Source organism: Pinus tabuliformis, chromosome 7 (assembly GCF_031772625.1).
Source record: "Pinus tabuliformis cultivar Carrire ecotype Pingquan chromosome 7, CPIR1, whole genome shotgun sequence".
Lineage (NCBI taxonomy): Eukaryota > Viridiplantae > Streptophyta > Pinopsida > Pinales > Pinaceae > Pinus > Pinus tabuliformis.
Window position 1 is genome coordinate 1,625,914,080 of NC_142293.1, and position 6,140 is coordinate 1,625,920,219.

A 6,140-nucleotide genomic window follows, 5' to 3' on the forward strand; every position below is an offset into this window, starting at 1 on the left:
GCACTAGGACTTAGCTCATCCAATGGATTACTTTGCCTCTCCTCATACCATGAATGTAGAATTTCATCTAAGATTTGTGACGAGACTCCTGCTGAAAATGACAAAGAAACTGGTTGCCGGATCAAATTTGTATCAATACTTTTTTCAAGCTCATAGTTAACTAATGGAGAAGGACTTTGACTGCAAACATCATCCAACACATCAGCTATTGGATCGTGAAAAACTTGAAAAGACTGTTGCCACCCATTTTCTATTGGTTCTAATGAGAATGCATGATTTCCTATAGGCTTCTCATTTGAAGATATACTATGCAAATTTCCCTTCAAAAACTGAAATGATTCAAAACATAATGGTATGGAATCATCTTGCATCATTTGATCATATTTTCCAGCTTCCACTCCTCATTTGCAACTTGACATTCAATGGCATTCAGAGGCTGCAAATCTGGATATGAGAATTCTTGAACAAAGATTTCATTGTCCTCAAGATGGTTCAGATCAAAAATTATTGACGGTTTATTTCTGATTGCATGAAAGTTGGATCTGATGAACTGAAATGAAGAAAAACAAAAAGGCAAAGATCCTTCACTTACTTCAACATTTGCTTCACTTTCCTCCTCACTTCCATGGCTGATATGTAACGGTTGATCACTGTACTCGAACTGCTGAAAGTGAACTTCCTCCTTCCACAAACTAGCTGGTGGTTTGTCAGCAAGATTAGCTTTTGTTTGGAAAACATAATCATCATCATACTGATCAAACTGAGGCAAATCATCAGTATAAAACACATCATCAAGCTTACATGTCATATCAAGAGATCTCTCTTCTCCAGTTTGATATATAAAACAATCATTATTAGATCTATGACAACTGGGATAAGAAAGAAAATGTTTTGGATTAGCCACTTGTTCTTCTTCAATCAGCAAGCCATGATCTTGAACATCATACTCATTCCTTTTGGTGATCTTTTACATCATCTCTTCCACTGCACTTACCAAAATGTCGAGCTTTACCTCTAAAGATGTCGATTCTTCTAGATCTATGTTCTTCATCTTTTCTTCCTTCAAATTTGCCCTTCTGGTCAGCAGATTAGCCTCTACATCTACTACATTGTTCTTCATCTCTTCAAGTGTTGCAAGATTCCTTTCTCTCAGCTGAAACTCCATTTCCAGATCAAAGGCATCCGGGTAGTACAAGAGTGCAGATCCAAGAGGAGGTCTTATATTAACCGGCATCGAAAAATAGACTTGGTTAAACATGGCAGAAAACTGTTGTACTGTCTCCCCTGGCTGTCTTTTTAGCTGATTATACTCTTCTAGAATCAAGAAAGGGTTTTGTCTGACCACCCACTTGTTGAGGAAAACTTTGACAAACTGTTGGAAATCTGAGATGCTCGCATCAGGCAGGGTTTTGAACCAACTCTTAACTTTGCCTTGCAAAGAAAGAGCAAAAATCCTAATACTGACATCCTCTTCATCAACTTCAGAAAGGTCAAGAAAAGACTCAAAATTCATTACATGTCTCTCAGTAGTGATGTTGTCACAGTCACCATCAAATCTTGGTAGATATAGGTAATGATTTTTAGGGAAAGCATGGGATATAGGAGGTAAAATCAGAGGCTTGTATCTATCTGGAATTTTACAAGGTATAGGGTTATGTACAGAAGGTGTAGAATTAGTATTGGTCTCTTTAGGCTCATCAGTTTGAAGACGGTCATCAAAGGCATGCGAATATTTGGTATTCACAATCTTCAAAGGGAAAGAATCAAATGCAGGTCTAGGATCTTCTCTCAAATACAATATACTTTGTAAAGCCTTCTTGACATTCTCGGGAAAAGAGAAGAAATAATTTATAACAAAGAACATAATGTCTTGGATGAAATTCCAACATGAATACCTGATCTTTCCATATTGTCCTTTCATGTTTCCGTTGGTCAGGTTCATCCTCCAGTGGAGTCCTTGGATATGATCTCGAAACTAATTTAGAGTCGCTAAGTGACTAATGTCAGCCTTCTAGTGTCTAATCGTTGTCCACCATCAACAATCAGATCTAAACTTGATACATTTTACTGAGGAACATAAAACTACGTTCCCCAGCATGGTCGCCACTATGTTAGAGCCTAGATTGACCTCTGGCTGAAGGGAGGCAATCCAAGGATAACCACCAACCAAGCTTAACCTAGAAGCTAGCCCTACCAAGTCGGGAGAGGACTCTCTCCCTGTGAATCTCAGTCAAGGTGAATCGATCAGATATGGATTTTAGGCTAGGTATAGTAGCTCTAGGGTTTTTTGATTGATTTTGTTTGGTTTTTTGCTGGATCAAATGGAGCAAGCAGTTTTGGGTCCGGGAAATCAAGTCAAGATGCAGGGTGTTCTATGGGGCGAGGTAGGTAGGTGTTTTGGCACTTGGAATTGAGTGAGATGAGAGGTCTAAGACTGGTGAGGAGATGAGGAGGGCATGCAAAGATCAAAAACATCAAAAACTGAATGGTTTCCCAAGGCAGAGCACTTTAAACAATGTATTCTACCTATCTATCTTGATATCATTCAGCTAGAAGAAATGAATTAGATTGTGGCACACATAGCACATGAGAAAAACTAATAACAGAAGAAGAAACTATGCAAAAACACTTTACCACAAGTATCCCATAAAAATAGCTGCAAATCCTGGTTTATTTCCTTGCCAAACTGCTGATAAAGGTGTACAATGTAGCTCAGAGCATCCAAGAGAGTCGAACATTTTCTAATGACAGAAAAATACATAATATATACATCAAACCACCTATGGTAGCCATCAGGGGTCGAAACCAAGAGAAAAGGAGTTGTTATAACCATTTCCAAACAGGGAACAAGAATATAGGCAGTGGAACAACTTGCCTCTATAAGCATGGACACTGATTCATTGACCCCCAAACCACCTCAAACTGATGAATCTACCCTCTAATATCATTTAACTATTACATTTACATGCCAAGGCATTAATTACAATCACAAATTCATCCATGTAGAGAGAAAAAGTAAACTTGCAGTGAAAATAGGTGAAAACTGGATTTTCTGGCAAACTGGCCAGATGCGCAGCGCCTCTTCACACCCACTTTTGGAGCCCAAGATAGCTCATTACAAAGGTCTTCCTGTCTAGTTTTTGGAAAATCTTGAATTTTTTCATTTGGAGGTAATTTCCCCCCTCAAAAGTGAAATCTCCCAAGGTTGCTTCTATGTGTCCAAAAAGAGGCAGAGAGGTCATTTTTTGGTAGTTTTTTTACCTTTGGGTGACCTATTTTTGCTCCAAAATTGCTGAGATTTTATGGGTTTGATGCTCTCATCATGATGAATCCAAATATATAAGCCTTTCCTCCAACAAGTGCTCCAGGGAAAAGCGCAGCGCTGGTGGCACTGCGCATCTGGGCCAATTTTCTGTTTTCAAAATTTCAAAATTTGAAAAAGACAAAAATTCATCAAAACTTGCCCAGATTTGGCATAGGACACCACCATTAGCTGCTTTGATGGGCTAGTGAGGCTTCAGCCTTTCAACTTGTGTTGCTCCTTTTTTCTCTTTAAGGCCTTCCTCAACCTAGCCTTAAGCTTCCTCGTCCTTATGTTGCAGATTTTGTTGCCAGTCATGTAGTGGTAGGCCATGTGGCGGAGCATCTTCTTGTTTCTATTGGCCTTCTCAATCAGCCCCTCAAGGTGTATATTAACCCTCTCAAGCCAAGTTTCCCTATCATTCTCAATCTCTTGTTCAATCGAAGTCAACTTAACATTTGCCTCCTTGGCCTTTTGCCTGTTTTCCTTGATCATTTGCAGCTCCATGAGGACTTGCTTGTCGCTCAATTATTTTTTTTCTTGCTCTAAATACCTGATGATGAACTTAGCTCTCTCTAAGTTATCTGACAAGGATTGTATTTCAGCCTCTTGTTCCTTTATGATCATGTCTTTGACAGTCTTTGGATCCTGAGCTTCCAAATCAATAATGTCAACTCCATGATGAGTGAAATGTTGCTAAGGCTCCTCATGATCAACAAGGTTAAAATCTCTTTCTTGCTCATCACTAAGACCCTCCTCTTGCACCTTTTTCTTGCACTTACCTTTGCCGTTGCTTTGTTGCTCAACTTGTCCCTGTTTTGCTGAAGAAGAAGGCAAAGCCCCTTCCACACCTTGTGGAGATAGCATTTGCCTGTGGCCTGATGATGAAGGCGAGACCCCTTCCACACCTTGTGGAGATAATACTCGCCTAGCAGCTGCAAAAAGTTTCCTAGTACCCCTCTTATATGTCACAAACACTGGCACTCCAATAGTTTCAGTCTCCTTGACTTTTTCATGGCTTGAAGGTCCACCTTCTTCATGGTGTACTGATGAAAAGATTTCTGGGCCTTTGAACATCTCATGAGAAATGAAAGTCTCCCATGGCATGTTAAGAAGGTTCAGCTGATGTAGAACAATGATTTTAATCAAAGAGTAATGGAAAATGCTATTCAACTGCTGGGGGTATGGCTTCCTCTTTACAATATGTGCCATTTTCGCAATGTTTCTGAACATGAAGTAAGGGATATTCATCATTCTTACTCTAGTGAAATGCATGAGAAGACTAATGTGGTAGGTATACAACCGGGAGAACCTACCTTCACAATTGAAGTAGTTGATAATGATTTTCATCAATGGAGCAAACCTGTCTTCCAGAAACTTGAAGGGGAATACTCTCTTCATTTTGTCTTTGTATCTAGCCTTGATGTAAGGCTCATAGTACTCCCTATCAATGTCCTGACCTTTATTCCACTTTTCACCCACATTTGGAATACCTGTAGCCTCTAAGATGACAGTTGGTGATATGGTGAATTTTATTCCGGAAAGGGTTACTTCATTATGTTGCAAATGTGTCACAAATAGCCTAGCCAACTCATGATGAAATTGGACTCTTTCTATCATCTCACAAAAATCAAAACATGCCTGGTGTTTAAAGCAAGAAATGGCAAGTGAACAGGCTTGCAACTCCCTCAAACTAGTGGGCTCCTCTCTGATAATCCTTCCTCCATTATGAGGCTTCCTTTGCTGTATATTTCTCTCCCTGGAACTGTCATTAAGGGTGTCTTCCTCAAACTCATACTCATTGTCTCTTTCCATTGATTTTTGTGGGTGTGAACCCTTGTGGTTATATTAGGGAATAATATAGTGAAAATAGGGTGGAGGAATGGAATTAAGATGAGTATGAAGATATTTTTAGGGATGAGCAGGGTTTTAGGGAGAATGGGTAGGGTTTGGTGATGTGAATAGGGTTTGTAGGGTTTGGGGAGAATGTAAATAGGAATGTGGAAAATATATGAGGGGAATGGGATTTAGGAAATATATAAATGGGAATGGGATTTAGTGAATAATAAGGGTAGATAGGGTATACAACCACTAGTGAAATGAGGAAAACTAGGGTTTCAGTTTAGAGACTAGGGTTTTAGTTTTAGGAATACAAAACACCAATCTTAGCAAACCAAACCCTAACACATAAGATAGGAGTGATGTACTTACTTGCTAGAGAGATAAATTGAAGATTTCGAGGTGATTTGGAAACTTGGGGAAATATTTGGGATTGGCTGGGCAAGTGCGCAGTGCCTCACACAGGTGCGCAGCGCCTCCCAGATGCGCAGCGCCTGTGCAATTTTACGCTGGAAAACCATGCCACGTGCGCAACGCATTTTTGTAGACCACTTTTGAAGGCCTTCCCGGTGTCCAAATTGGGTGTGTGATATCTTGTTGGAAATCTTGGTGAGTCTACTTTCCAAAAAATCTTGAATTTTTCAATTTGGAGTTCATTTGCCCTGTCAAAATTCTAATCTCCCAAAACTAGTCAAAATGTGCAGAATGAGACTGCCTAAATGCAGAGTGTTGTTGCAGTCAACTTCTGAAGGTCTTCCTCAACTCCAAATTGAGCTCATGACAGCTCATTGGAAAAATATTTGTGTCTACTTATTAATTGACTCATAAAGCAAGTCATTTGGTCATTCCATCTATGAGAAAAATTTGATTTTACCAAGGTCACTCTAGAGGTGCAGCAACCCTCCTGAGGCAAATGATGTTTTCGACATTTCTCCAAAACCATGAAACCTGTGTAAAACCTGAAAGATTTTTTTCTTCTTGGGTCAATGATGGACAAAAA